Source organism: Podarcis filfolensis (assembly GCF_964270895.1).
Source record: "Podarcis filfolensis genome assembly, chromosome: 1".
NCBI classification, from domain to species: domain Eukaryota; kingdom Metazoa; phylum Chordata; class Lepidosauria; order Squamata; family Lacertidae; genus Podarcis; species Podarcis filfolensis.
In genome coordinates, this window is record NC_139604.1 from 40,185,567 (window position 1) to 40,207,726 (window position 22,160).

General features: G+C 40.6%; 1 protein-coding gene across 2 annotated transcripts in view; it reads right to left on the reverse strand.

Moving 5' to 3' along the window:
• Positions 1-22,160, reverse strand: part of THSD7B (thrombospondin type 1 domain containing 7B) — a 511,659-nt gene that overhangs the window by 419,137 nt on the left and 70,362 nt on the right. The window contains exon 1 of one of the 2 annotated variants that reach the window (XM_083581787.1): positions 13,942-13,997. The exons of the other annotated variant lie outside the window; for it this stretch is intronic. The gene's annotated coding sequence lies outside the window, so the exon portion shown is untranslated. Of the gene's footprint in view, positions 1-13,941; positions 13,998-22,160 lie in introns of those variants that run through there. 2 annotated transcript variants of the gene reach the window in all.

Below are 22,160 nucleotides of genomic sequence, written 5' to 3' on the forward strand. Positions count from 1 at the left end.
TAATAAAAAAGCACAGAGAAGTACACGTCAAAAAGAGCGAAAATACAATATGGGGCCAAGGAACATAAAGGTACTATCCAGTGCTGGTCCTACTCAGAGTAGACCCATTGAAATTAATAGCGATGACTAATTTAGGTCCATGAATTTCAATAGGTCTACATCCTTAAATGTGTTCATGGCTTTAATGGCTCCCGTTCTAATTTAATTAAGCTAAATGTCACAACTTGTTAGAAGTCCATTAAGTGATGTGAAAGCTTATATGAGGAATCAGGTTATGCGGTCAACAGGAGTTGGACTTACTGACCTTTGAGGTCTCTTGTTTGAACTATGTTTGAGTTGCTGCATCTCTAGAGAAAAATATTATGGGAGCCCAAAGGGTCGATTCAGTTTTATATACCACAACAGGTGCCTCCTTTGTGACCCTTTGTCCTGCTTGTACTTCATCCATTCAATGAGTGAGGTCAGTTCTGGAATGGGAAGAATGGGGAGGAGGAAACAATGGACCTGAATGGATGTCTTTTAAACAAAATGCACATACATTTGTACCACATGCTTTCTCCAAGTTGTTCAGGCCACATTTAGTTATCATATTTTATATTCATGGCAACGTAGAGTCACTGAACCAGCTTGCATACTAGCTGTCCATGCCTTCAGAGCAAGAGGTCAAAGTGACCCAGTGGCGTAGCGTGGGGGGTGCAGGGGGGCCGGCCGCACCAGGCGCAACATCTGGGGGTTAGGGTTAGGGGGCGCAAATCCACGGGTTAGGGGGCGCAAATCCACAAGTTAGGGGGCGCAAATTACTTGCCTTGCCCCGGGTGCTGACAACCTACGCTACGCCACTGAAGTGACCTTCTGCAGACGCTGGCTTCCAACTTCTGTCCTATGTCATAGCTACCATAGAAGTGAGATAGAGGAGAGAGAAGACATGAATAGCCTGTGCTCATTCCAAAGTAACTGTCCAATCCTCAACCACTTACACAGGCCGGCATCCAACTTGGTCCCCTCTAGTTGTTGTTGGACTACAATTCCCATCATCCCTGAAGGGAGCTGTAGTCCACCAACACAAGAGGGTACCAGCTCGGCCACCCTACAGTACTCACCTCAACTGCTACTTCCTAGCACCTAAAGGAAACAGTGGGAAGGGTCCTCCAACATCTGTCACAATGTTGTGGTGGCCTGAGAACCACCTCACCCACTGGCACTGTACTGGCCATGTAATTTTCCTGAAGCAATGATACACATTTGGCTCTGGGTGGATCAACGGGAGGCTTGCCCTTCAACATTTCTCCAGTTAAAGTAGGGACGTCCTATTCAATGATGATGATGATTTCCTCCACCACCAGCCATCGGACTGGGTTACCCCAGCCACTGTAGGTGGCTTCCAACATATATGAAAACATAATAAAAGTGTACAGGGCTGCCTTCAGATGTCTTATAAAGGTTGCATAGTTACTTATCTCCTTGGTTTGGGGGTCACATAACTCCACACCCTCCAACATTTCTCCAATGAAAACAGGAATGTTCTAAAGAAAGGGAGACATTCTGGGATCAACTGGGATGGCTTCTGTAAATCCAGGACTGTCCCTAGAAAATAGGGACACTTGGAGGGTCTGGGAAGGTGGTAGCCTCTGGTACTGGGTACTGAGAACACTAGAACACTCCTGGGTGAACTGGGCAGGTGGCGTCATGTACCACTTCTTTTAAAAAAAACAAACAGATAAGCAATCTTCAAAGCACTCCCCACTTACCATGCTTTAGGTTCTCTGTTTTGGTGATTCCCTTTGGACCACTAGAGCTAAAGTGGTTTCTTAGGCCTGGGTGACTCACCGGGTTATGAATCTGATGGACAAGCTTTGCCAAATGTCCTCCTGTGGACTCACAGACTTTGCAGCATGTTTCCCCTTCAGACCAATCCCTCACAGGAGTACAAAACAAGAACTCTTATTATGGAGAGCTTCTGAGCCAAGTGTATAAAAATAGGTCCTTTGTGTGTTTCTTTGCAGATAACTAGCAGTTTGAATGTGTCAGGGGAGAAAAAAAATTACACCTTCCTACACGAGCTGTCAAATTACCTGTCATCTGTTAAAAATAAATAAATAAATAAATAACCCAAACTATAAGGGACAGATAACCCACAGAGGGCTAATTATTTCAGCTTTGTAAGTAAGATGTGAAAAATGATTTCTAATGGCCATTCAATTTATTTTTCCAACTCCTTTGCTTCAGCACCACTATTTCCCTCTTTATTTTCAGAGTAGCATCCTAATTTCAAACAGAACACTTCTCATATATCAAACTTGCCATAATCTCATATTCTCTCTTGTCATACATCTATTGGAAACCAAGCTGATTCTGTGGTACTACCTAAGCAAATCTCTCTTTTTTTGCTGGAGGGAAACAGTCAGATGGCATCATTTGAGCATTTTCAGCTCTGTACATACAAGGGCTGAATTCCATATTACACACAAATGAACACATCAAGCTGTCCTTAACTGTCAGCCCAGTATTGTCCAGCACAGACATAGCCATTGTGGTGACTGTGGACTACAGCTCACATCATCCTTGACCATTGGCCATGCTGCCTGGGGCTGATGGGGATTGTGGTCCGAAACATCTGAAAGGTGCCACATTGCCTACCTCTGCACTAGCAGCAATTCGCCAAGGAGCCAGATAGAGGCTGTGTACACACCATACATTTAAAGTATGCAACCTCCCCACCAAGAATCCTGAGAACTGTCATTTGTTAAGGACACTGGGAACTGTAGCTCTGTGAGGGGTAAGCTACAGTTCCTAGGGTTCTTTGAGGGAAGCAATGTGCTTTAAATGTATGGTATGTATGCAGCCAGAGTTCATTTTGCTTTCAGATGGAGAAGCATAGCACTTAGCTACTGGAACTTGACCACTGCTTGTCATAATGCAGGCCTTGATGTCAAAGGTGAAGCTGGCCTGAGCTTGGGGAATTGGACCAGTCTCCTGATGCTGAGGCTGGAGGGCGGGAGCCTGCAGAGCTGAATCCAGGATCCTTACTCAGCCTAACTCAGGAGGAATTGCATGGCCCCCGCATGCCAGGTGCGAAGCCCAAGAAAGACAAGTAAGCACTTATCCTCAGGCGGTAGAGTTGTGGAAAGGATAGGCTGAAATAAATTACTTTAAAAAAAACAAACCACCTCAGTTTCTCTCTAGCATTTACAGGGCAAGTTGCTCACTCAGAATTGTCCAAAATGCTGCCACCTGAGTATGTTCAAATCAGAACATTATTTTGCTTTGCCTTACTAAAAGCTGGATTTGAACTTCCACTACTTGATCTTGTCTTGCTTTGCTTGCCTGAACTTTCCAGATTCCATTAAGGCAAACAACAAACAAACAAAAAACAGGCAAACCAGCGTTCTGACTTGTACACATCAGGTGACGGGGGAAAGGTGGGCTATAAATATAATTTATGATTATGATTATGACAATGATAATGATGTCTACCTTGGGAAAACAGTACAATCATTGCAACAATACTTGCTACTGAAGGAAGCTGCGCTGGAATTTTCTTAAGTTTCTCTCCACCCTGCTCTATGAGTTATCCTGTTGGGTGGAATAGATTGTCTTCCAAACCCAGGTATGCTCCCACTATATATCACCAAAAGCCATTGGGAGTTCTGGCTCCATATGAGTCCTAGCTCCCTTTTCACAAAGCACATGAGATACAAGAGCATGGCCAGCTCTAGCAATTATTAGGGCAGAAAGCCTGGTGTTCATTACAGTAACTTTCTGTGCTCCCAATTGCTTTTATTGATAAACAGTGGGAGCCTCCTTGGGGTTGGAGGAAAAATCTCTCCCATCCAGCAGGGTATCTCTTGGACACGACAGGATCACTCTGTTTAGTATGCATTTAAGTTTGCACAGTTTTATTTTAGCGTAATTTATGAGTCAATTATTTTTTTTAAGAAACAATGGTTTCCTGGCCACAAGCTTTTCAGATGGGGAAATGGAAAGCAAAACAAACCAAACATACCAATATAATACCTGTACCCCATGCATTGTGTGGTGAGTTCCCATCCCCCCCAGTGGAAATAAAGACACATGACACAATTATTAAGGTTAATGGGCTAAATAAGGCCACAACTTTATTGGTTACAGGTGATGAGTGGTATTGGCTTAGGCATTGGTCCTAACCGACTATATACGGCTTCAGCCCGTCTGTTTGAAGTCCGGGAAGGGTTAACCACCAGTAGGGGGAGTCCTGCTGATGCACATCAACTAGGAACTCCCCCGGGGTCACTGCTCGGGGCGTGCCTTAGGCCCTCACCTCCATAGGCTTCAGACAGGGCCACACCCCCCGGAATCCTTTATTGGACTACCCTTCAATATGCGGGGCACGTGATGGCGCTTCCTCCCCTCTTCCATCTACAAAACAATACCAATGCCTAACCACCAATACCAAGAAAGTTGTGATGATTTGCTATGAGGTAGGCTAAAACTAAGTGGCCGGTGCCAATTTGCCAAGGGGAAAAATTCCTACCAGGCCCCTCAACGGCGACCAACCAAGGTCCATAGCAAGGTCAAGGAACGAAAACCTTAAAGGGCAGGAGGGTGGGAAACAGGAACAGCTGATAGGCGGGAAAAGAGGGAGATCTCCAGCCGCACCTGCGTTAAATAGGCCACGCCCCCAGAGCCGGCAGATTGGCTGGCCCCGGGGATTCCAGCCACTGCACGCGTGGTGGGGCTGTGACGCCCACAATCCCACCTCCTCTGCAGGGCAGAAGTGGCTTTCTCTTAGCAAAGGACAATATATTTGCAGTGAAAGCTTAAGCATGTTTACTCATAAGAACATATGAAGAGTTTGCTGGTCAGACCAATAGCCCATTTAGTCCAGCATCCTGTTCTCAGCTAGATGCCTATGGGAAACCCACAAGCAGGATTTGAGCACAAGCGCCATCTCCTCTCCTGAGGTTTCTAGCAACTGGTATTCAGAAGCATTCCTGTGTAGGAAGAGTATAGTCATCACGGCTAGTAGCCATAGGTAGCCCTCTCATCTTAGTCAGATGTAAGACCCAGTATGCTCAGTAGGGCTTACTCCCAGGAGAGTGAAGGATTGCAGCTTTAATTGATTACCTCAACAGAGACTAGCATGTTTTTTCAAGTCAGACTTTTGCAGACCCATTACCAGCCTACCAAAGTCAGGGTGTGGGGGGAGGCAAGAAAATTTGTCAGGTTTGCCAGAATTATTGATTTTGTCTCTTTCAAAACTAGCAGATTCAATTCCACAAAGGATTGCTGTTTTAATAGAGTTTACTTGGGAAATGCATATGCAAGGAACTTCCATCCATCATCGTTCTGACATCCAAGCTAAAGTCACTTTTAATCTGTATATAATGCTTGGGATTACATATTCATTTAATATAATCTTGCCTCCCTGGTTCACAGTAGGAGGCTAATATACAAAGCTGTCGTGATCAGCAGCCTGTTTGCTCATTCTTCCAGCAAAATGCACTGTATTTGGCTAACCTTTTGTTATATGACTGGCTTAGAAGTTTGACTGGCAGTAGTCAACATGTTGAGGCTCATGGTTGATCGTGGCTGAGCAATCTTTTGGGCATTAACTGATATAGTGAGGGAAGAGAGCAAGGAAGCTGGAGGATGTCAAGAAAATTCATAAGGTTTAAAGAAGCTGTCAGAAAGGAATGAAGGCCACCAAATGAAACCGTGAGGTACCTTTCTGTGTCATGAAAATCATAAAAATGGCTTCTGCTACAGCTGCCCCACCACATGTATTTAGAACTAACATTTGCTGAGTGCTAGGCAGAATGTAAAAGGAGAGCTTTTGCCCACATAAACTGCCCTATGTATTAATATATTCAAAAGCAGCTGCCTTCTGCCTTAGAAGTGTGCCTTCATTTTGCAATGTTAGAAAATATTAACTGGATGGGGGCACTGGGTTCCATTTTCATTTATTCTGAAGAGAATGCCATGAGTAATGAAAGCATCCATTGCTCACATTTCATGCCTGTTCATACCCATTTTGGAATGGGAGGTCTAACCTGGTACTCCCTGGTGGCAGCAATGGGGCTGATATTGGCAGCCATTTAATTTTCCAAGAATGTTGTATCGTTTGGGGGCCATTTGAGGCACAAAAAGGATGCACACTAATCCGAGTTCCCCTTTTCGGTGGGTGAAGCCACTGTTTCCCTTTCACTCATGCCCAGGAAGAATGCAATGTCTAGGAACATTCTGGGAATGTAAGATGGTAGCCAATAGGAATGCCCAGTAGTATCAGTTCCCCTGCCGCTCAAAATGGTGCCCCCCCAAAAAAAAGAGTTAAGGTAAGAAAACATACAATGGAAATAATGATAGGTGCACGACTAATGAATGAATAGTGAAAGAAATATGGTTTTAACAAATGAGTACCAAAATGTTTTATAATGAAAATGAACAGTATAATGAAATGATAACAAATGTGTGCCTTTATTCTGCAAAGCTGATGGCTACAAGAAAGGTCTTTGAAGAATTCCCTCCCTAAGAAGGCCCCCCTTCTTTTCTCATATATGTGTGTGTGTGTGTGTGTGTGTGTGTGTGTGTGTATTTTATGTCTGTATTTTAAGATCTGCTGGGGATGCCCTACTTCTTAATTTAACCTTAGCTTTAGCTGGGTGGGTGACAGCATGAGGCAGGGTGTTCTGGGGGGAGGGCTGATTCTGGGATTCCCAAAGAATTTGGTTGACCTACACATTGGCTTCATTTAAGCAAAAGGTGAAATGGAATGTAACTAACCTTCTTGCTGACACTACTACTTTCTATATGTTGCTATGATGTTGAGTTAATGCTGCTATTTTTTATTGTACAATTTGTTATACTGCATTGTAAGCCACTCCGTGCTCTCATTAGGAAGAAGGGTGGGATATAAGTATGAGGAAGGAAGCAAACAAACCAGCAGTTAATGGCAATATGCTCCAACAGATGCTTTGGAATGAGTAATGGAAAGAAAAAGTTCACCTGGTGAATATTTACACTACTTACAATTTTTTAATTGTTTTTTAAAAATCTTGAATTTTCTGGGAGGCATGTAAACAGGAGAGCTTTATATCAAAATTCAAGAATGGGGGCATGAACAATGAGGGTGGGGTGAATCCTCGCTGCGCCCCCTCTCTCTTTCCTACCTAACATTGCCTCTCTCCTTCCATCACTGTTCCCTTTTCTTGAGGCACAAGACCAGTTCTCTGGAAGGAGAGGTAGACAAAAAAATACAACATTAATAGTAATGCTGCAGGCCGACCATTTTAATTTTTAATTAAAAAACAAACATAAGATCCTGATATGGTAAGCAATATTATTTATTCCTGTCCTAGTAAATGGGAGAAGACACTTAGTATGATCTTTAATCATGTATTTGAGGTAAGGAGGTGTCACAAGGGGGTAAATATTAGATTTTTAAATACAATGCTAGTTACACCTAAGCATCACTCATTCGATTGAGACACTTCCCTATTTACTCAGTTGGCTCCAACAAATAAATTACATGTCTCTGCTTCTTCAATTTGTTTCAATAACACAGGCATATGCTGAAAGCACAGTAAATCATTATTTAGCAGATTTCATCTGAGCTTCACACACCACATACACACAAACGATGGAGCTAGCTGCTCTATAGCAACATTAGGTCTGGCAAAAGTCAATAGCAAGGATTGCAGGCTATGATGTTGCCTCTTTGTAATGTTAGAGGCATCATCTAAAAATCTTGTGCAAGAGAGGTTATTTTTTCTAATTAGGTAGCCATGATAAGTTATGGAAACTCTTGAGCATTCCTTTGCCTTGAAGTTACAGTGGGTGAATAATTTCAAGACAAAACGAAAGGACCATTCTCCTGTGATTCTAAGCATGGAAAGAGATCAAAGACCTAACAACTATTTTGTTTGATTTTTCTCTAGGTTTGTAGGTTTCAAAAGAAAAAGTGACATTTTTTTCCTCCTCTGATATGTTCAATATGGGAATGGTATTTTGATCCCCTGCAGTACCTTTAATACCAGGATGTATACAATTTATTCAAAACAGATTAGTGACAAGTTCTTGTTCTTTAATTTAAGAGTAATAATAAAATAAAATCCAAGGTAAGTATAGCAAAAAAATTGTATAAATTAAGTTTCCAACATGCAATCTATGAACATTACCTTAAAAAAAAAAGCATATAAAGCAGACTTGAACGTTCTCAATAGTGAAATTATGTTAGCAGAGGCAGTGTTTAAAAGGAGAAGCTTAGGGAAGCTTACTAAATATGTCATATCCTAATCGCCAGAGATCTGCTGAATCTTTGGGGCAGAATTAGCTATCTACACAACTTCCAGCGGAAATGACGGCATTCTTGTGCCACTTTGGGCATGTTCACATCAGTTTAATTTGTAATGACATTTTACATAATTTCATCTCCCTTTCATCAATCACCAGGGCCACTGGTACCAGGAAGAGCAGGGAGCTTCAGACTGTCCAGCTATCTGGACAAAGAGAACCCAGAAGACTGCAAATATCCAGCGCTACTTGACCTTAGTTTCTAAGTAGTCCACTTCTAGGAAAGGGAACTATTCCCTCCATGGCTGATGCAGACTTGTTAAAGAATAGCAATAGCAACTTCTAAGGTCAGGGGGAGCCCATTTTATATCATCATTTCCTGTCCTCAATCCTAATGCCTATGAACTAGAGATGGGATAATCCAGTGCTATTAGAAGCATCCTGGTAGAAGCACACTTCTCAATTGCCATTTCTCATTTGCCTAGAACTGGCAGGCCACCTCCAAAGGATTAATCCCTTTGAGGTCATTGCTTCAGGTTTGGGACTAAAGCAGTGTTGTCACCTTTCCTATTTAACTATGGTTAGTGGGGAATTCATAGACTGGGTAGCATCATCTTTCTCTAACTCCTCTAATGGGAACAGGAGGGGTGTGTCAGTGACAGCTGGACACATTAGAAGATAATGGATGGAAATGCTTCTCTCGTTGAAACCTGATACTGGTTGTAGATAGGGTAGGGTCTTCTTTCTAATTTCTGTTGTGTTTTTATTGTTGAATTCATTTGCTGTTTGCATTTCTCATGCTTTGGTAGGGCATTTTAGCATCTCCTCTTATAAGCATTGCTTACATTTATTGTGTTTTAATTTTAACTTATTTTTTATGTACCATGGAAGCCTACGTCGAGCAGAAGGCTAGCACATATAAATACACAATTGTTATAAATAAAATTTCACATGGTGAAGATTTTGGCAAGCATTTTGGCAAGCATTATTCCCATGAAGAAAAAAGAGGGAAGTTGGAGTGCTCATTGTTTGACTTTTGGCTTAATATAAATGATCATTCGATATATGTTTTGTGACTGTTTGGATCATTTTTGTTTTAGATCACTAAAGGGGCATGAGGGGGGGGGAGCTAAAAATTAATCACATTTTTTGGGACCTGCACCACATTATCCTCACAATAACCCTGTTATTTTTATTCTTATTCCGCAATTGGGCAGAATGTGGCTGAGTGGATCATGGCTGATTCTTCCTTTCTCCTAGGGATGAAGAATGTGTGGACCTTCAGAAGATGATGCAGTACTGCTACTGTCATCCATGATCACTGGTCATGTTGGCTGAGGCTGAAGTACAACAACATCTGAAGGGCTTTATGCATGTTTCCCATCCCTGCTGTATCCACTACAGCATCTTGGCATTAATGTCAATGGCAATACTGTGAAGTCTGGGAGCTGAGGCTTAGGAATGTGGATGGCATGAAGTCATTTGAAAACACCAACCTGGATAATTGAAGAACAGCCCAATCTTTTAAAAGGAGCTAAGGTCTAGGAATGCAGGTACCTTGAATTCATTTGAAAACTCCAATCTAAAAAAATGTGGAGCAGCCTGATCTTTTCTTAAAGTAAAACTGCTTGATAAAGGAGGAAGTAGAGGTGAGGCATCTTGACGCTTGTAGCATATTTTTTATGAACAATGGATTAAAAATAGAGGAATGATCAAATGACCTACAGAAACGCCACAGGCTTACTTTGAAAAACCAACCTTAAATTTATCAACATGTGAATACATTCCTATGCCCCCTGAAAGCAAATGTTTCTGAATCCACCTGTTTCTTCAGCATGTCCTCTTGACATAAAGCAACAATAGCAAACAAACAAAAACCTTCTGCACCTTGTTGTGAGATCACCCCTTAGTTATAATCCCCAGAGGTTTCCCAAGATTTGAAACCCAGATGGACATGTTGCTGCAGTCAGAACCACCATGCACAGGGCCAGAAAGCATAGATACATTGGTACAGTTGAATAATTTTAGACTCTGAACATAATAGTCTTCTGGGGCCATTCTTTAGATGATGATGTGTATCGGTGCCCTGAAGGTTTCATAATAACGGCCTTCATAAAGTCTGGCCTGGCTAAGGGGAAGCAGCAGCTGTTCCTCTTGAGTTCCCCACTATTCTGCCCTGTTGCCACATGGTCTCTCCTGGGCTGCTTCTCCTGCCCTGCCACCTCATGTGTGGAAGTAAGATTCAGTTGCCAGTACATTCAGCATTTGTGCATTGGACAAAGAATGGTCATCATCTTGTCCCTCTCAGGCAGCATAATGATTTGGGATGACACCTGCTGACATCCATTATAAACATGCCTTTTACAATGATTTCGCAAAATCTAATTGGGCTGCTATGGCTTTAGTCACACACTGGGGATTCTATTTTACAAAGCTTGCATGTCTGCATGCACAGCTGTATACCATACATCTGCCTATAATACAGAAGTGGACTTCTGATCTTGCATATTTACAATACGGTGCAGAGGTCAAAAATTTTGGGCGGTATACAACTAATGTATCCTATCAGCACAAGGATTTACATTTGTGCAATGGAACTTTATTCCCTCTCCTCCCCCTATGCGTGCACCCCACCCACCCACAATCTGCTCCAGAGGATTAGGGGACCCCCTAGAACAGATTTAGGGGGTACATAGGGGATTGATTATGTGGGGTAGGGCATACTTGCCTCCCCCTAATATTTTATTCAAGTTGACATCCCTGGACCTGTTGATCTAGTGATAATACTTGTCCTGACGGAGGTTAATAGTGGGGCATGATAGTACTGAAAATTGCTAAAATCCTTAAATGTCATTTAAGACAATCACAGATCTATCAACCACAAGAACTTGAACTGTCTTCTTTAACGCTGATGAAACTAGTTACATTACCTTGCTAGGTCGTATTGCTGCTATAAAAATGAATGTATTGCCAAGAATGTTGTTTTTGTTTCAATCATTGCAAATTTTGGACAAAATGGACTGTTTCAAGAAGTGGCAGAGAGATATTTCTAGATTTGTCTGGCAGGGCAAGAAGCCCAGAATAAAATTTAAAATATTAACCGATGCAAAAGAAAGAGGTGGATTTGCCCTGCCGGACCTTAAACTTTATTATGAATCAGCTGCATTTTGCTGGCTGAAAGAATGGCTGCTTCTTGAGAACACAGACATTTTGGATTTAGAAGGTTTCAATAATGTATTTGGGTGGCATGCATATTTGTGGTATGATAAGGTCAAAGCGCATAAAGCATTTAAAAACCATATTGTCAGGAAAGCATTGTTCAATGTCTGGATAAGATATAAAGATCTACTTGAAAATAAAACCCCAAGGTGGTTATCACCGATGGAAGCGAAGGCTCAGAAAAAGCTCAATATGGAGGCCAAATGGCCGAGATATTGGGAGATCTTGGAACAAGAAGGGGATAAATTGAAACTGCAGAGCTTTGGGAAACTAAAAGACAAAGTGCGAGATTAGCTTCATTACTATCAAATAAGGGAGGCTTACAATTTGGACAAGAAAATTGGTTTCCGGGTGGAAAAATCAAAATTGGAAACAGAACTGTTAGATCCCAAAACTAAGATACTTTCAAGAATGTATCATTTTTTTTAAAAAAGAAACTAGTTACATTACAAGCGTAACAGGCTTTTGGAATGTGTGGTCCTTATTTTAATGGATGTTGCGTACTGCCAGAGATTCCTGTGGGGTGATTGTGTATGTTTGTGTTCATGTGTGTATTTTGTATACACAGACACACTAATGAATGGTAGGTGTTTTGTATGATCTTTTAAATGGTAGAATGCATTTATGTCTACATTTTTTAATGCATTTAAGTTGCTTGGAGGGCTTTGGGTAGCAATGGCTAACAAGTCTAATAAACAACAACAACAACAATGCAATATGATCTGTTGCCTCCAGCAGTCTACCTTCACAATTCTTTCCTAGTCTGTAAGGGTTACTGGAACTTTTGTTGCTATCTTGCGGCGAAAGGGATGTCATGAGAGGAATTACCATTTCTCCGTATTCCTTTGCTCTTTCTGTACTATGTAATTATGCTGTATATAATGCAATGCTTCCCAAGAAGACGGGACACATCTATATTACATGCAAGAGTGGAGCAGGGAGAGGAGGTGGTCTAGCTTCAGTCTGCTGCATTTCATAAATGACACTGGAGAATTAAAATGCACAAATCCAAAAGATAAATGGAGTTGTGCAGCTGGAATCCTTTGTGCAATTCAGAAGTGTGTGTTATAATTATTTGAAGGTTGTTCGAGAAGTTTTAGAATTGCCCTTGTGGGGAGGGATGTTTGTGAAATGGCATCATTCCCATTGCAAGCAAAGACTTTATTTTCTGGCCATGCTGGCTTCGAAGATTTTGTTGTCTGCAGTGGAACAAGGCTTCTAAAAGCTTTGCTGCACCATTCAGAGACCAAATCCCTGTCCCTATCTATTTCTCCCTACCCCCTGGTTCCACTGAAGCCATTTGCTTCACTATGCTGGATAGTAGAACCAGCCCTGTTTCTAAGTGACTGGGGCGGGGGCGACTCCAAACCAAGAATTGCCAGTTTTTCAATTGGCCTGTATAGGTTGATACTCAAGCAAGGTAGCAGGCAAAGCTTTCCAATGCACAGAGATCCTTTTCACCACCTCTAATTGCTGCTGGCAATTCCACAACTAAGGAGGCAAACTGAAAAGACTCATCAGTCATACGGAAAAATGACTTGCAAATGCAAGCTCTTGCTCTTGCAAGGGACTTTTAACCGTTATATGCTTAGCCATAATTGGGCAAACATAAATCATTCCTGGGATTAAGATTATGATTAAGCTGCTTTTACTTAACACAAGCTGGTATGATTAGGTGGCATATAGGATGGCTGGGCTTTGGCATCAGATTGTCCTGGATAGCTGCCCCAAACCGGCTCAAAAGATAGATATTCGGACGCAGGCTTCTAGACATGTAAAACTGTCTTGGGGCATAAATCAGATGCTGTCATCTATATGTCTGTTGGAATGTTCATCTGAACATGGTTGCTGCTTGCTCTCTCCACTGCATTGTTTTCAATGAGATGTGCATTTTAATGCACGTTACAAAGTGTGCCTCTTGGCTATGGAAAAACTAATGGTGCCAAAACAAAAACAAAATAATTACTAAGCACAGCTAGGGTGGGATGATCACTGGCTGCTCATATGCTACCAGGCTCATTTCCACGTATTAATTCACAAGGCCCTTAACAACATGGGTCTGGGATACAACACAGACCTAATCCCTTATGTCCCTGCTCAATCGCTGAGGTCTTCAGGGGAGTCACTGTTAGTGGTCCCCCATTGCACAGGCATATGCCTCATATCTAGCAGGAGCTGTGCGTTAAGTATTGTGGACCCAATTCTGTGGAACTCCCTCCCAGCTGAGATCAGACATGTCCCATCCCTGTTGAACTTCAGGCATCTGGTGAGGACTTTGTTTTATATATATATATAAATCAGCAAGCATTTTACATAGGTTTTCTGATTTTATAGTTCATCTTAACTGATTTTATCTGTTACATACACTCTATTAGTAAATCTTCCTCTTTCTCTTCCTCCTCTCCTTTGCTAAACTCTAAACAATTCTCTAAACAATAGAAACATGGCTCTTACCTGCTCAATTTCAGCAAGTAATGCTTATTTTACATAATCTTCTACCTGTTTGTCCCATGCACATCTGCTCTGGTGTGGCCTAAAAGCAGTCCAAGAAGTACTTTCTAACTGGAACAGCTGAGTACCCATTTAAAGCCGCATTTACATGAGATCAAAAGTTAAGGTAGGCAGGATAGAGCAGTAAGAGAGTATGCTGTACTCTTTGTGGTTTAGAATTTCCTTTGAAACTACTATCTCTTGTCAGAGACTGCACTGAGAACATAATTGCTATGTGCAAAATTGTTCTATTTTCCATTGTAGGTGGGCCAAGTTAGTCAGCAGTGTGATTTCCATGAAACAGAAGTGGCTCTTCTCATGCATGAGTTTGTCGCCAGCTTTGTACGAGCATAAAGAGTGAGTCACTATTTTGGTACTTGTGACTTACTCATTAGCGTTTATTCAGAGACTTATTCCTTGCTGTAGCAGAGAATTAAATTATTCATGGACAAAGTCTAGAGGTGTGTGGTGTGTGATAAGCTGTGGAAAGGGTCAACAATCTCTCCCCCAGCTGTTTCTTCACTCCAGATTGTCTCCCACCCAAAATGGCTATTCCTGATCTAAATGGCCCTTCAGATTATCATTACATACATTTGAGGCCATGTTTGAGACAAAGGTGTTTGAAAACATGTGGCATAATTCTCCCTGTTGACCATTTACTCAAGCCGTATTAAGGCGTTCATATGTGACTTAAATGAACTCACAATGTGGTTAGAGGGGGGGGGGAACACCCTTGGTGGGTGGCTCCTACAGAGGTGATGTCAATCAAGAAAATAAATATGGAGGCAAAATGGCAGACATATAGAGAAGGAAAATTAAAATTAAAATAAAAAGAGTATGAAGAAATCAAGGATGAGGATAGTGATTGGCTGCAACATCGACAATTAAATGAGATTTTTAAGGAAGATAATAAGAAAGGATTTAGTTATACTCTTTCTAGATTTCAGAAATAAATAATAGAAGAGAATAATAAACTGTTAAAGAAAACTTACAGCTTATTATTAGAATGGGAGACAAAAGATGAAGAGGTGTAATCAGTCATGATTAAATGGGCATAAGACCAAGAATATAACATACATTTGGATGAATGGGAAAAGCTGTGGAAGAGCAATTTGAAATTCACACACTGTATACTGTTGAAAGAGAATTATATTAAAATGATGTATAAATGGTATGTTACACCAGTGAAAATGGCAAAAATGTACAAAATGAGCTCTAATAAGTGTTGGAAATGTAAAGAAAAGGAGGGTACTTTTTATCATATGTGGTGGAATTGCAAACTAATTAAAAATTATTGGGACATAATTTATAATGAAATGAAAAAAATGTTTAAGATAACCTTTGTTAAGAATCCAGAAGCTCTTTTATTAGGTATTATAGGTCAAGATATACCAAAAGACAATAATTTATTTATGTATGTGACAACAGCAGCGAGAATGCTATTAGCTCAAAGATGGAAAAGCGATGAAAGAACAATGAAAGAACAATGACAAGAAAAGTTAATGGAATACACGGAAATGGCAAAGCTAACTGAGAGACTTAAAGATAAAGACAATAATGACTTCAAAAAGAATTGGGAACCTTTTAAGATATATATACAGAAACAATACATTGAAATGAACTCACTTGCAGGATTTGAGTAATACACTTACAACCGACAAATACAAATAGTAAATACAAATAAGGACTAAGAGACTAAGTACAGATTAAGAAATAAGTTTATTTTATCATAGAAGGGATACAAAACTATATGCACAACAAAAATAATACACTCTAAACCAGAAAGGGAAGTTGGGAGAAGTCATGGGGGGTATACTGAGTATGTAAAATGTAATTTGAGTTTCTTGAATATGTTAACATTTGTTTAAAAAACTTTAACAAAAATATTTGTTTAAAAAAATTGAACTCACAATGTGGGGAGAGTAGGCATGTGCACATTAGCTCGTCGCCAGTTGCTGTTCTAGTCATCTACTATGAATTGGAGTGTGACTGTCTGAAGCAGGGATTCACAGAGAATGTTGGAAAAACAGGGTCTTAAATATGTATTGTATTCCATTTGTACCAGAAGCTTCCCCTCCTCAACTCATGGAGGGCACTTATCATGGGGGAGGGCAGAACCAGTGCATTCCCACCTCCTTGCATGTTCACTGAAGCCACTTATAAGCACTGGACTAGGATTTCAGTTGCAAACCAGGGCTTATTATTGTGTCATGTGAAATGGCCCCAGGAAGCAGCACTTGTGATACTAACTCACGGGGCGGGGGGAGAGATCTTGGGGGGTGAGGTAGAAAGGAAAGTGGGAAGACAACTGCAGAAAAGGCCATAGGTTTTCACAATGAACAAACATCACTTCAATAGTTTTTTGAAGCTTGTAATGATACATTGTAATGTATCACCTGGAAATTGATTAAATTTTGCTGAGAATAACCAAACACTTGCCAAGATGATGCTTAGAATGAGACTAGCCCTGCAAAGGGATGAAAGAAGTACATTGGCCTTTGCTTTACCATTTGATTGTGTTCTTTTTCATCTCTAATTAATTTTTGGATACATTTTATGTCGAAAAAATACAAATAGGTGGAAATTGTATTAAGACAAACACATTTTTTTAAAAAAACACAAACACAATTTAAATCAAATACTCAGAAACATCATTATGAAACTGATATAGAAGCATTCCAACATAACATAACCATTACTGCAACTAAGTGTATTAATCCAAAAACAGTTTCCTGATCTATAAATTCTTGTGTTAAAGGGTCAAGCCAGCTGTGATAATTATCAACCATTTGCAAGCTTTTTCTTTATTGGCACTGGGTGGGGTACTGTCCTCTGACTGCTCCCCACATCATGCCTGCGATTGGCATTGAAGGAAAGCTCCCACTTGCTCTAATGGTAGTTCCCCCCCCCCCAATGCAAATTGCAGGCACTGGAGGGCGTGGATACCTCAAAGCGTCAAAACATTCCTTCCGAACCCCCAGGTTAAGGTGCGTAGCAGAAAACCTCACAAGCACCATTCTCCCTACCTGGCAGAAAAAACAAAACAATAAATGATATAACAACAATTTGCTGGCTTTTCATGATAGTCTAAATCTAAGGCCTGCGGTAGCTTCCTCACTCTCCCTAGTAGGAAAGACAGTCCTGTAGCCTATATGTTGGGGCTACAGTGGGAGGCTATGGTTAAAGTCTTCTTACCCTCATATACATCAGGGTGCTGATGTAGATTGACCTCCTACCACCACCCCACAGGCAATCTATGAAAGAATCACCTGTAGCCTGTCCTGTGAGCACTAGTGTAAAACCAGACAGATCAAGATGCAAGTTGAGAGAAAACCAAGTAAGTAGTTCAGATGAAAAAACTTGGGAGATAGCAAAAGGCTTCTGTGTGTGCATGCAAGGGTTTGTTCAGTTCAAGATTCCCAGTGCGTTTCCAACTCAAAAGAGTTCATCTTCAGGGCAACAGCTATTAGATGTAAGAAAGGTCTTTCTTGTGTTCTGAAAGGTTCAGTTAGCCAAACATGTTCAAAGTGTTTTCTTACACACCAGGAACATTGGACTGAAGAGACTTAGAAAACACTCAAAGAAATTTTCTTGCTGTTTTCTGTTGTGCCATTGTAGTTCTTTTTTCCTTCAAAAAATAAAATAAAACAAATATAGGCTCATATGCATGTAAGAAATTCCAGTTGGAATCTAGATGAGAAAGATGGTAAGGACTATCTGAGCCAGCTGCAAGGCAAAGGGTCATAAAGTGATTCCAGCTGAAGAATAAGAGCAGAGCATGACTACAGACTACAGACTACAGACTACAGACAAGAGGAAGGTAGAGAGGTAGCTTAAGACTGAATCCATGTGGTGGCTGCCCTTGAGGAGCTGTCTGAGTACAGTCACTCACTAAGGGCTTACCCAAACTTACCTTTTGCTCCACTCTTTCCAGCCAGAGATCTGCACTTTAATACTCCATGTCTGAGCATCATTGTTGGGTTTTTGTTTTGTTTTTGACCTGGATCTTTCCCCGCAAACCCTCACTCTTTAAAGCTGAATCCGAGCATATACCAATTTGGGTTTTCCGCAGATTGATATTTGCTCCAATTGATCTTTAAAGAATGCATTTTCATGGAGAAAGTTCTGGAGCAAAAGAAGAGGGGTGTTCAGATACAAAGCTTTAAATTGTGGACTGTGTCTGGAAAGAGCAGAGGAAAGTAAGCGTGTATAAGCCCATAGCTGCTATTTCAGTTCTGCCAATGATATTTTGGGAATGGAGGGCTGATTGATCTAGTCTGTTCCATTGATAAGAAAATGACACATGCAGAAGAAGGAAAGCAGTCTGATCTCCCCAAGAAACTGGAGAATTATGGTGGTGACTCATTTTCACTGCCAACATAGCGGAGAGTTTGAACGGATTGTAAAGGTTTGCACTACTGAATTGGAACATCCTTGAGACCTTGGTGACACCAAATAAACTTGTTACAGGACTGGGGGGGGGGTTGGAATCTAGGAAGTGAAAGAGGATAATCTTGGCACTTCTAGGAGTTACAGCACATTCATCCTGAAGGCAATAACCACCGGCTTGGGAGTGTTTACTATCAAAAGGGTATCTGAAATCCTCTCTGCTTAAAGTTACTCTTAAAACTGCTTTACTCATCTCATTTTTTAGTGCTTTATTTTTATAGAAAGCCATTTTCTACTCAACTTTTACCACTGTTGAGCAAGTTCCTTCCCCAAGGATTTTATCTCTTTTGAGAAAGTGGTATAAAACTTACAAGGGTGCCAGTTCTTAACATTTTTATGGGTTGCAGTTGCACCCCAGATGCATAAGGACACAGGAATGGCAACTGTTCCTTTAATATATATTTAGTCGTAAAAAGAGGGGGAAAGGAGAAATATGAGGTCAAAGGAAAAGAATTAAGCTAATAAAAAGAAGGAATCAAACTGTCAGAAAGAGAGAGTCAAAACCTATTATAACAAACAGGAAAGGGTACTATTGATAAGGAGAGTAATATTGATTGTGTTGCCTAAGACAAAAGTTAAACATGCAGTAAAAGCAATTAAGTCTCAGGCATTGCACAAATAATAAAACATTTAAAAACTGCATTTGAATATGTGCAGAATGATAGAATGACATTCTCAGCACCAATCAGCTGATTTGCCATGATAGCATGCATTCACTACAATTGCCAATCAGCTGATTGGCAGTGATCTCCTTTGAAGTTGTCACTTGAGGTCATAATGATGTGAGATGATTGGCAGATGCATGCTCTCACCAGGAGTGGGGAAGGTAAGGATGTGGCCAGATCTAGTTGTCCACCCCAATATACAGTCCGTGCACACTGCCAGAAGCTACTGTGTGAAGTTTCTTCATATTTTTAGAGAGATGTCTACATTGTAATGCAGTAATAATATTCAACCTGTCTATTTATAGTATTCTTCTGTGTAATGATGACCTATAGATTTAGAAAGAAGCTGAGCCTAAGGTAACTTTCTAGACATCTGGCAATCGTTGCCCTTTGCCCAAGGCCAATCCAGTACATGATTAGTTCATAAGTTTGCACACTCAGGCAATCTTGCTGTGCCTTTTCCACAGCAGTTTTTAGGAAGAAGGAACATCTGCTGGACTTTCTCCCTTGTGAAAGGTATGAAATTTATCAAACATAGCTTATTATCTTACCTTTATGTTTCCCAGCATTAACTTTCCTGCCTATGTCGGCAAAACAGTTTGGAATCTAACATGCAGGCAGACTTATGAATATTAAATATTAGAGAGATCACAATTTAAAGCAAGAAATGTGACATTTTTTTCATTATTGAAAGACTGCAGCAAGAAATCGTAAGTTGCATGTGCAGAAAGATCACAGCTGAAAATCAGATCTTACATATCACATAACAGCACTTTTCAGTAGACACAGATTGCCTTACATAGGCAGCTATTATGTCATTAAGTGATAAGCTCTGGAAGGATTCATATCTGCAGACAGCATCAGTCCATGAAATCAGTAATGATCCACAATCCCTAAGACACCATTCAATGTCTCCTCACTAATCTTGAAGATAACTGGGTGAGCAGCTCCAACTGAAAACTGGTGATTTTTGAGATGTTGAGAGGTAATATGAATGCTCTGCCTGTGATATCTGATCTGTCATAGTTACATTATTCATGTTTTAGGCTTGTAAGTAATATGTAAATATAAAATGCTTCCATAATTTTTATTTTTCCAAGAGCCTGAGGCCTGATATAAACAAGCTTGACATACCATATACTCTGGATCCACTCTGGAGTCGCTAGTTTACTTAGTTATATTTGCCACTGAAGAAAGCTATATGGTTGAAACCTGTTTGGCACCTGGAAGTGTTGTTTACCCTCATGTGTTAAATTCTCTTCTGTCTCTCAGTCCACATTGAATTTTAGTATTTTATTGTGTTCAAAGGCTCTATAATGATTTGCATACAATAATATATTGAGTGAAACTTTCAGTTCATTTGATGGTCCTGCCTTTTACATTCTGTCTCAGAAGTTGGGTTCAAATAATAATTCATATCTCTGATTTTTATCCACTATCCTATGTAAGTGTCACAGTTCTACTTGCGTAGAACATCCAAGGCAAACTGTTCACCATGTTGACCTATTTGCACAATGAGTCACAGATTTAACAATGAAAATGATCTCAGCATGATGGCTTCTCTTTAAGGAATGTTCTCCCAAAGAGACTCACGTGCAGGTCGCATTAACATCTTCTCAGTGCCATGAAAGGACTCTCCTTTTCCACCACCTCTATGACTGTTAATTCCCAGTCACCCACCCCTATGTTCTGTAGGCCATTTGGTAGCTAGTTCGTTTTACTGGTGATAATGTTTTCAGAGAAGGGGTTTCATTATTGTTTTGAGAAGTAGCATATGATTGTGTGTTTTTCATCTTCCATGTAATTTTTGTCCATTGCCTTTTACTGTATGTCACACTAAGCCTTTTTGAATCAGGCGATGAATAAATGAAATAGAAAAATAACAGGACTGGCTTTGAGTTTGTTCTGGTCCAGCAAAGACAGAAGCCAGTGGCATCATCCAAAGAAGACATTGAGTTAAGTCCAAAAGCAGCCACTCAAAAATCTGAAGGCTGGTGATATGAACAATGAAAGAATGATTATTAAATTCCACAGCAGTCAAACAGAGGTGAAAGATGCAGGTGATATGATTAGATGATGTCCGGATTCTGGTCAGATGCAGGTGATATGGTCCAAGACAGACAGGTGGTTGGGTTGCAGGAAGCAGCAGAAGCTAGGCACAGGTATCAATATGATGCCTCTGTCAATATGTTGTTCAGATTGGGGAGCCAGGCCTGGGGCAGAAGGGCCCTGATGGAAGCATTCACTTGAACTTTGGAGAAATATCCCTTGGAGCTCTCCTAGGTCCTGAAAAATCTTAGCCTCAAACTGCTTTCTAGGTTGCTTTCTGCCTGTCCCTTGCAATTAGTGCTGGTCACTCTTCCAGCCAGGTAATTTCCTCTGGGATCTTACCCAGCACACAACAGGCCTTCAGCCAGTTGGAACAGGAAGCTTCACACAGAATCAATAAAACTGTTGCTACATAAAGAAATACAATGAATTTATAAAACTATGAGGTCGGAGCCAAACAATACAAACTGAAAGCTTTCGCAGATGGCTTAGTTTTGACGTTACAGGAGCCAGAATCTAGTACTAAAAGAGTATTAGAACTGATTCAAGAATTTGGTCAAGAAGCCCAGAATAAAATTTAAAATATTAACTGATGCAAAGGAAAGAGGTGGATTTGCCCTGCCAGACCTTAAACTCTATTATGAATCAGCAGCATTCTGCTGGTTGAAAGAATGGCTGCTTCTTGAGAACACAGACATTTTGGATTTAGAAGGTTTTAATAACGTTTTTGGGTGGCATGCATATTTGTGGTACGACAAGGTTAAAGCACATAAAGCATTTAAAAACCATATTGTCAGGAAAGCATTGTTTAATGTCTGGATAAGATATAAAGACTTACTTGAAAATAAAACCCCAAGGTGGCTATCACCGATGGAAGCAAAGGCTCAGAAAAAGCTCAATATGGAGGCCAAGTGGCCGAAATATTGGGAAATTTTGGAGCAAGAAGGAGACAAATTGAAATTGCAGAGTTTTGAGAAATTAAAAGATAAAGTGCAAGACTGGCTTCATTATTATCAAATA